Source organism: Elephantulus edwardii, unplaced genomic scaffold (genome assembly GCF_000299155.1).
Source record: "Elephantulus edwardii isolate Elephantulus edwardi_28Jun2011 unplaced genomic scaffold, EleEdw1.0 scaffold00223, whole genome shotgun sequence".
NCBI lineage: Eukaryota > Metazoa > Chordata > Mammalia > Macroscelidea > Macroscelididae > Elephantulus > Elephantulus edwardii.
The window spans coordinates 3,936,749-3,947,024 of NW_006399973.1; the positions used below are offsets into that span (position 1 = coordinate 3,936,749).

Here is a 10,276-nt window from a genome sequence, read left to right on the forward strand (position 1 = left end):
CTAAGGAATATATGATTAGGCATTAAATGTATGACAACAATCTGGAACAAGGAGTCCATTGAGGGCTGGACTGGGGGGGAGGGGAGAAGAAAAAGTTCAACAATGGGGGGGGAAAACCCTGAAAATAAAACATCTTCAATGTTAAAAGAAAAATAAGAGCTTGCTAATAAAAGCAAGCAGATCTCACAAAAATTTACTCAGCTTAATTCGTGTGGCAATCTGTTCTCTACAGCACAATATAACAACAATCTAAATAAAAGGGATTTGACCCTATTCTTCTCTGCCAATTTCTCCAAAAGTGGGCAATACTAAAATCTACTCTCCAAATAGCCCTTTTACACAGATGAATATATTCTCCCAGGTGATATTTTGAAAACTAATGTGCCTTCCCACTAATAAAAAAAAAATTAAAGCTAAAGGCAAGATATCAAGAACTCTCTGTAACATAATTTGAAGCTTTTCTATAAATTTAATATTATTCCAAAATGTAAAAATAAGATAAATTTAAAGATAACCTAGTAATTACACTCTTGGTTATTTATCCTGCAAAAATAGAAATATATGCACAAATTATGGTACATTCACATAATGGAATACTACACAGCAGGCAGGAGCAATGATTTTGTAAATCACTACCTAACTTGGAGGGACTGGAGAGCATTATGTTAAGTGCACTCACTCAGTCCAATAAGGAAAAATACTGTATGAGACCATTATTGTAGAATATGTATGAAGATCCAAGGAGGAAGGGTGGGAGCAGAGGAGTAAGAATGGGCAGGAGGTGGTGTGTTAATCATAGAGTCACAAAATGTGATGGGTGGAGGGAGGGATGGGTAAAAGAAATGGAAAAGATCTAGCATGAAAAACAATGTATGTAAGCTTTTAAGTAAACCAGTACATAATAAATATTTTATTTTTTAAAAAAATCCCAATTTTCAATAAAATATAGTGTTAGTTCAAATAAAATATATATATGCTCACAAAAAACTTATATATGAATATTTATAACCAATTTATTTGCAATAGCCTTAAATGGAAAATAACCAGGTGTTTTGAAACAAGTGATTGAATGAGTGATGGAATGTCTATAGAGTGGACTATTATGCATACATAAAAAGGAACCAACTATTGACACACTCAGCAGTTTGGATCAATGTCAAGGGCATTATGCTGAGTGAAATGAAGCCAGACTCACTGTTAAATATGTTACCATTTCATATACAGACATTCTCTCAGGAACAAGATTATAGTCAATGAGACAGGTTGTAAGGTGGTGTTAGGCTATAGGCTTAAGAAAGAGCATATATAAGTCACTTTGTGCTTATAGAACAATTCTGTATATTGATTTAGAGAAGACTCAAATCTAAATAAACATAAATAGGAAGATAGAGTGAGTGCAAAAACTGATAAAATGCAAAAAAGGTTCTTAATTCAAAGTATTGTACCAATGTGAATTTCCTGATTTTGACAACGTGCTATGGTTTTGTAAGATAAGATTATTGGGTAAACCTGAGTGAAGGATTACACAGGAACTCTCTGGACTATTTTTCAACTTCTTGTGTATCTTACACTATTTCAAAATAAAAAGTTATTTTTGAAAAGAAAAAAGAAAGCCCAGAAAACTATGACTGTAACACATAGAATAGAAAAATAGATATCCAAAATATAAATATTTTATATAAAATATAAAACTTCCATAAATCAATGAAAGAAAAAGGAACATGTACAACCAGGAGAGGATCATATTGATGAATGGGACCTTCTAAAGATTAAGTCTCGGTATGCATTGGAGAGGGACATCATGTTTGGCAGAGTGGAGGGACGGCGCAGGAGAGGAAGACCCTTGATGAGATGGATTGATTCTGTGAGAATGAGCATGTTTGAGATGGTGAGGTTGGCACAGGATAGAATGGTGTTTAGGGCTCTTGTACATAGGGTCGCTATGAGTTGCCAGTGACTCGATGGCACATAACAACAACAACAACATGCATTGAAACCTTTTCCCAATAGGGTGAAAAGAAAACCTATGAACTGGGGAGAAAAATTCGGCAATGACATTTCAGACAAGGGTCTCATCACAAAAGTTCATAGGATCCTATTTGGCTTCCACAAGAAAAAGACTGATAACACAATTACAGAATGGGCAAAAGGCATGGAAAGACTTTTCGCAGAGGAATGGCCAACAGATAGATGGAGAAATGCTCAAAATCACTGACAATAAGAGAGATGCAAGGAGAAATGCTCAAAATCACTGACAATAAGAGAGATGCAAATCAAAACCACAGTGAGGTACCATCTCACCCCAGTAGCAGTGGCAAATTTAACAGGACAGCAAGTAATAAATGTTGGAGAGGATATGGAGAGATAGAAACTCTTACACACTGTTGGTGTTGGACTGTAAGATAGTACAACCACTCTGGAAGGAAGTTTGGCCTTTCCTCAAAAAGCTGAACACAGAAAAATGTCACATGGCCCAGTTATTCCTAGAAATATACCCCGAGGAAAATGGAACTGTGACACAAAGGGAGATTTGTACACCAATGTTCACAGTAGTAAGAACATGGAAACAGCTCAAATCCCCATCAACGAAGGAATAGATCGAGAAATTGTGGTAAATTCACACAATGGAATACTATGCCACACTCATGAGCAACGATTTTAAAAAAAACTTATATAAATCATAGAGGCTAGACAGTATTATGCTGAATGAACTAACTCAGTCTCATAAGGACAAATATTGTATAAGACCATTCTTGTCAAAGTAGAAGGATAACTAGTACGATCTGTATAAATGTCAAAAGCAGAAAGGGGAAGGGGAAGAGAGAGGATGGAGAGTGGAGAAAACACAAGGTCACAAAGTTTAATGGGCAAATGGAGGAGGTGAAGGGATTAGGGAAGATCTAAAGGGAATCTCAAAAGACTAGGAATAGTGGACATAGATCAATTGTAATCACTATTTTATAAGACACAATGGGAATGACCATATGAAACACAATGTGAATGAAAGGATGTGTGACACACATTGTATATGAATGAAACACAAGGCATATGAATTTTGTATGCAAACCAATATAAAATAATTTAAAAAAAGAAAAAAGAAAGGCCTAATAACTAAGAGGGTAAATTTCAGGGAAGAAATGCAAAAGGACATGACATAAATGTCCATGTGCCTATATGTGCCTATATTAAATCTAATTAATAACAAAATTCACAGCAAAACCAAAATTACCTATTACTTTTGAGCTTTAAAATAGCAATATTAAAAAAGACTGGCAGCAGTGAACTCTAGTGGCCTAGTGGTAAGGAGCTGCTCTGCTAATTCAAAGGCAGGAAGTTCAAATCCACCCATCGTTCCATGAGAAAAGATGGACAATATCTTCCTTTTTTAAAAAAAATTTTATTATTTTTGTGTGAGTGTACCATCAAATCAGATCTGACTGGTACAGGAGGAGATTGTCCCTCCTTCCCCGGCAGAGCATCTGGTGGATTCAAACCGTGCAACTCTGGGATTGTAGTTGCAGCTCCTTGCCACTAGACCACCAGAGCTCCCCTGACAATATCTTCCTAAGTGATTCACTGCCTTTGAAAACCTTCTAGAGGGTCGGCTATGAGTTGGCTAACAATAACAACTTTAAAGATATGAATATTACCTGAGACAAAAAGAACCACAGTACTTTAAAAAGCAAACAAAAACCTGAGCTCCAGAATAGATAGAAGGAGTTATAATGCAACGGAGTTTCCTTATGTGGCTTCTCTGATCCTGAGTTAGTTGTTATTATTAGATGCTATCAAAGAGTTTCAATTCTTAGTGATCGTGTGTACAATGGAACAAAATACAGTCTGGTCTTGCCATCCTTGGCTGTAAGGAACAATCTAGCTGAACTTCATCTGAGACAGATTTGTTCATTCTTTTGGCACTCCATATTATATTTAATATTTTTCACCAGTGCCATGATTCAAAAGCATCAATACTTCTTCATTCTTTTTTATTCATTGCTCAGCTTTCGTATGTATAATTTCTTGTTGTTAAGTGTCATCAACTACAACTCATAGCAACTCTCTCATACCCTTGGCCTCTCCTGTGTCATGCTCAAGCTCACTGATACAGTTACTGTGTTAATCTATTTTGTTTAGGGTCTTCCTCTGTTTTGCTGACCTTCTACTTTCCCAGCAGAATGTCTTTAATTTTCCAAGGACTGGCACGTCCTGATAACATATGATTGAAAATACCCTGGCTGGAGTGAGGAGCAGTTTAGTGTTCAAAGTAACATGTTTGTTTTTTTAACAGTTTTGCAGCATGTAATATGACAAAGCCAATATTTAGAAATGCATGGGCTGTTGTTGGTATTTTCCCCCTGATATTTACTATCATTGGACATTTTTTCACTTAACACTGTGGACATCCATCTTACTCAATATCACTCTTAATGTATGCAGAAATAAACTAAATACAATACTCAAGGTACAATCTTCTCTTTTAAAATTTTTTTAAATTATGCATATTGCCCCCCACTTTGCTTCATTAACATGATGTTTCATGCAATAATCCTCATACATTGTGCTTTTTTTAACATTTCTTTAACTTTATTATTAATTTCAGTAAAGATTTACAGAGACTTTGGATTTCTATTCATTCATTGTTGCACATTTCTCCCCTCCGAACCCTCCCCCCTAGTACACTACCTTCTTGGAAAAGTAAAAGAAAAATTCTTTCACTGTTTTACAAACCCTCCCCCAGGTCCACTCCACCATGTAGCCTTCGCTCTAGACGCCTGTCATGACAAAAATACCTAATCACATATCCCTTTTAAACAGTTTTCTCCTTCATCTCTTTCAGTGCAATATACATTGTTGAACCTGTCTTTCTCAGTCTCTCCCCAACTCCAAGGTCAGTCCTGTTTTACAACAGTGGCACCAGGCAGTATTTGTCCTTTTGTGACTGAGATACTTCACTCAGCATAATGTCCTCCAGAGTCACCCATTTTGAATAATATTGCATGAGTTCCTTGTTTTTCAATGCAGCATAGCATTCCATTGTGTGAATATACCACAGCTTCTCTATCCATTCGTTTGTTGATGGGCACTTAGGTTGTTTCCAACTCCTTGCTTTTGTGAACAAAGCCACAATAAACATGGGTGTGCATATATCTTCTTGGATATCAGTCATACATTATGCTTTATAAAATTAATCACCATTGGACTATTCCCACCATTACCACATCTTTTCATGTCCCTGCTGGATCTTTCCCATTTCCTTTACCCCCTCCCTCCACCTACCAAATTGCCCAACCCTGTGATTTCCCACCTACCTAACCCTGACCCCTTTGTCCCCACCCCTCGCTCCGGGCCCCCACACATGTTTTTCTAGTCTTCCTTCTATTTCTACAACACTATAGCATTTGATTTCTTGATTGCTGCTTCCTTGGTAGATGATTGCAGCTGCAAGCAAAATGAATTCTCACACATCAGTATTTCCTCCACTTACCGTGATGCTGTTTACTAGTCTAATTGTGAGATTTTTATTTTCTTTATATTGAAGTATAATCCATATTGACGGCTGTTGGATCCTCATCAGTAAGTGTTGCAAGCCCTCTTCACTTCAGCACACAAGGCTGTGTGATTTGCACACTGGGAGTTGGTAATACATCTTCCTTCAATTCTGGTGCTGCATTCTTCATATCGTCAGGGTTTTCAGATCTTTTACTCAGCATATCAACTGAAAAGGTATGGTGAAAGAATCAAATGATTGCTTCTTTGTCTGTGCTTATCTTGGTATTCTCCTTCTTTCCTGATTGTTTAATGACCTTTTGCTTACTTCATATATTATGTCCTTAGTAATATCTTAAACTCATCTTTAGTCATTAGTGTTGAATGCAAATATATTCTTGAGATAGTCTCTGAATTCAAGTGATATACTCAAAGTTGTACTTTGGCTCTTGTGGACTTGTTTTCATTTCTGTTAGCTTCATTGGTCAGGCTGCAGTTTTGCATAGTATTGGTCGACTCACCATCCACAGAAGTGGTCTAAAGGGGAGCTCCGGTGGCTTAGCAGCGAGAAGCTGTGCTGCAGTCCTGAAGCCATGAAGTTCGAATCCATTAGATGCTCCCCTGGAGAAGGAAGGGCAATCTCCCCCTGTGCCAGTTGGATCCAACTCTAGGGTACACAAGAAGAAAAATAAAAGAAGTAGTCCACGGGGGGGATTGGTCAGTTTTCTGTCTACATATGTGACTTGCAGGGATTGGTCGATTTTTTATCCCCATAAGAGGACTGCCCACTTAGCAGGACTTGTCCATTTACAATCTGCCTAGGGGGATTCATTGGTTTGTGAAAATAACACTTGGTGATTTGCAAGACTTTTTCCTTGTGTATGCAGTAAATTTTATAGAGATTTTGGTGTTTCATAATCAACAAAGGTCAAGAGAGAAGCCTGTCCTTTTGACTTGAGGTTCTGTGCCAAGAACCTTCTGGAAGAGCTGTAATGCACCGAAGGGCTGTCACATTGAGCTGTAGCACTCACTGAGCTGATAACAACGATGACCAATAGAAATGCCAACACGCACAGCAGAGTAAAGCAGCAGAGGCAGAGGGGCCGCAACCTGAGTGGGGGAAACAGGAGACTAGCAGAAAGCAGCAGTGGGCAGCGTTGACCAGCAGAGAAGACAGCAGTGGGAAGCCAGTTAGCCCATGGAGCAGAACCCTGCACCTCAGTGAGCGGACTGTTTAAAGAGCTAAACACTTGTCTGTAGGAGGTGGCTAGTGGAGCACAGGCTTGGGCATAAGCCACAGGGGCTGACCAGAAAAGTTTTGCTTTGAATGTTGTCATGTTGCTGGCCCCACCCTGGCACTGGTCCAGGTTCTGTCAAAGCTGTTGACTGAGAGTTGGACTAGCAAGTGCAGAGGGCCAGACTGACTGCAGATAGAAAAAGGCCAAACACAGCCATGATGCATCTGCCCTGAGTTGCTGACACATCACCTGAAAGAGAGAAAGAGGCCCCTGCTAACTCTTGGTCCATGGTCTATCTGCCTAGTAAGAGAGAAATGAACATAAGCAATGGACACAAAGCTCTGGTGGACTAGCGGTGAGGAGTTGTGCTGCTAACCCAAAGGCATGTGGTTTGAATCCACCAGCTGTCCCATGGGAGAAAGATGAACAATCTCCTTCTGTGAAATTAACAGCTTCTGAAAAGCTGCTCGAGGGTCAGCTATGAGTTGGTTCTGACTTGACGGTATACAGCAACAACAACAACTTGGGAATTACTTTTTATTTAAACGATTTAAACATAAGTTACTTCCTTTCCTATAATGCTGGGCAGGGCTCTAGGAGCAGAGGTGTCTAGATCACGTCAAATCTGTTTTGGTCCATTATTATCGATAAGTAATCTGTTCTTGCTACCTATGACTTACTTTCTATTAACAATGGTTTTCAGCTACTAACTCTGTGTGGCTGGAATGTACAACCTAACCAGATCAGATAGCAGAATTATCATCCCATTAGTCTCATAGTTGCTTGAAATTGAGAGGTACATCTGGTAGAAAGCCCTGGGTGGCCCAGTCTGTAGGGAGTTTTGTTGCTTTTGAGCCACTAACCCAACGGGTGAAATTCTCTGTTAGCTCAAATCCACCAGTGGCTCCACAGGAGAAAGGTGGCAATTTTCTCCCGTGTGAGTGACAGCCTTGGAAACACACTGGAGGGTCAGTTATGAGTTGATTATCACTCCACTGCAATCAGTTTGTTTTTCTTTTAAGTGCATTTGTATAAAGTTCAGAGCTCCTTTCTACATTGTGAGTGTAAACTGGCCAGCAGTCATACAGGGCAAACTGATGCAAGTTTTAAATGTTTATGCTATCTGACTCAGTCGTTCTGGAATACTATTCTACACGTTCATAGGGTTGCTATGAATTGTAGGATTCTTGATGACACCTAACAACAATTCTACAGAAAGGAAGCTCTGGTAGTCTGGGGGGTAAGAGCTCCATTGTCAACCCAAAGGAGGTGGATCGCATCCACAAAATACTCCATGAGAGAAAAATGGGTAAGCCCCTCCCATGTGAACTTCTGAAAACCCACTGGAAGGTCAGCCAAGAGTTGGTTCTGACTTGATGACATTAGGTAGAAAGGATTCTACAGAATCATAAAAGTAGTTTCTTCTTCCAAAGACACTGTGTAGAGACATTCAAAATGGTCCGGCGTCTGATCTACAATACAGCCTCGAACAAAACTAGGCTGTCTCGAACCCCTGGTAATAGAGTTGTTTACCTTTATACCAAGAAGGCTGGGAAAGCATGTGGCGTGTGTGCCCAGGCCGACTAAGAGAGGTTTGTGCTGCGAGATCTGAAGTTTTCATGAAGTTGTCAAAAACAAAAACCATGTCAGCAGAGTGCATGGTGGCTCCACCTGTGCTAAGTGCATCTGTGACAGGATTGAGCGTGCTGTCCTTACTGAGGAGCAGAAAATGGTTGTGAGAGTGTTGAAGGCACAAGCACAAAGTCAGAAAGTTAAATAAGCAACGGCGTTACTTGAAGTAATAAAATAATGTCATTTGTTCTGTTAAAAGAATTACAGAAGTATGCATTGCAGCATTTTTTTGTAATATATTAAAGAAAATTGGGAATGGAAGAAGTTCTGAGAAATAGGATGCCCCAGCCCACCCGGTTAACAACCTGAGGATGGACATGCCGGTTCTGCCACCTTGTCCCCGATCCTAGCTGAAGCCCCAGCCCGGCACCTCCTTACATTCCCTTGGCCCCCTCACTATGGACAAGAAGTTCTCAGGAGTGGAAAAGGAGTTACCTTTCAGAGGCCTTGTCTGTCCACAAATGACCCCCAAAACAGGCCCCTAGATTGACCACAGCTATCGAGGTCATCAAAGCCAACTCCACCTTCCATCACCCAGTCAGGCTCTTCTGGCCTAAGTCTCTCATTTTTGACACAAGGATGGGAGATTTTACTTCAGAATCTCCATGTGTGGGCCAGCATCACCCTGTATTAGGACTCAAACAATGATGAGGAGGAAGAGGATGAAGCAAAGGAGGAGAAAGAGGAGGCAGATGTAAAGGACCCAGAAGAATGAGTGAGGGCCCTAGAGTCTGTGCCATGCAGGCCACAGCGCACCCTCTTCCCTTTCTGTGACCTGTCTCAATCAAACTAAATGGTCAGAGTCTGAATGAGGATCAGAACTCCTGGCTCATCTCCATGGGCATCCATTAGGTTTGGAATCTCCAGACACAATTTCCCCTGACGGAAAATTGAGTCTTCAAGCTGCCAGCCTGCCCTGGCTATACCTAGCTGTCCAATGTCCAGGCCTCTGAATCTACTCCATTGTCTGGGCTCCTGCTAATCTACACTTGATCTCAGGCAAAAGGCTGAGAAGTGATGAGGCCACTGTTATGCTGACAGGAGGACAGTGGCTCTAGGAATTTAGGAGGAAGGAAGATCTCTTTCCCAAAGTCCCTGGCAAACAGATCAGGGAAGGTGAACTCGTGGATAGGGACACAGTCACCCTCTTCAAGACTTTGTGACTTTCCAGTTTTCCAGTCAGCACTTGACTGTCTCCCCTGGTGAGTGCCAGGTCCCTCACTTGGCCTATAGTGGGACCACTGCTAGATCCTGGCTAAGTTGTGACACCTTTCTGATGAGCCTTATAGAAATGAAAGGGGACTGCTAGTGAATCAGCCTGTTCTGGGAACTCCCCTCTCTCATTTTCACCTGCTATCCAATGAGGCCATGTGATGAATTAGGAGAAAAAGAAACAGAACAATGTTTGCCTTTTTCTGGGGGAAAAAACCCCAAAACCCAACCCAATACAAAACCCAAAAATCTGGGAGTGACCTAAATGTTTATTTTAGGAGATTGGTTGTTGTTATGTGCTGTCAAGCTGGACTGGTTGGATAAATTATAATAATGGCAGCTAATATGTGTCTGTGGGAGAAGGATGGGCAATCTCTTTCTGTACAATTAACTGCCTCTGAAAACCCACAGGAGGGTCTGCTACGGGTCAGTTCTGAGTTGATGGTACAATAACAACATTATTGATCTAGTTTGTAGGATATTTTAGGAATTCTTATTATTGATTTATATGCATACATTTCTTTATTTCTCACAACCACCTTAAGAAACAGCTTCTAGCTACTGTTTTGTTTTTTTTTTTTTAAATAATTTTAATGAACATTTACAGAGAATTTGAATTTCCTGGAACCAGCCGCCGCCGGAGCACGAGGGGGCAGGGAGCCAGCAGCGGCGGCGCCGGGCAGGCGCGCAGCCTGCGGCGCGGGGCC

General features: G+C 40.5%; 1 pseudogene; it reads left to right on the forward strand.

The window, feature by feature from the left end:
- Nucleotides 1–9,072, forward strand: part of LOC102870751 — a 56,598-nt pseudogene extending 47,526 nt beyond the window's left edge.
- The last annotated feature ends 1,204 nt before the right edge of the window (nucleotides 9,073–10,276 follow it).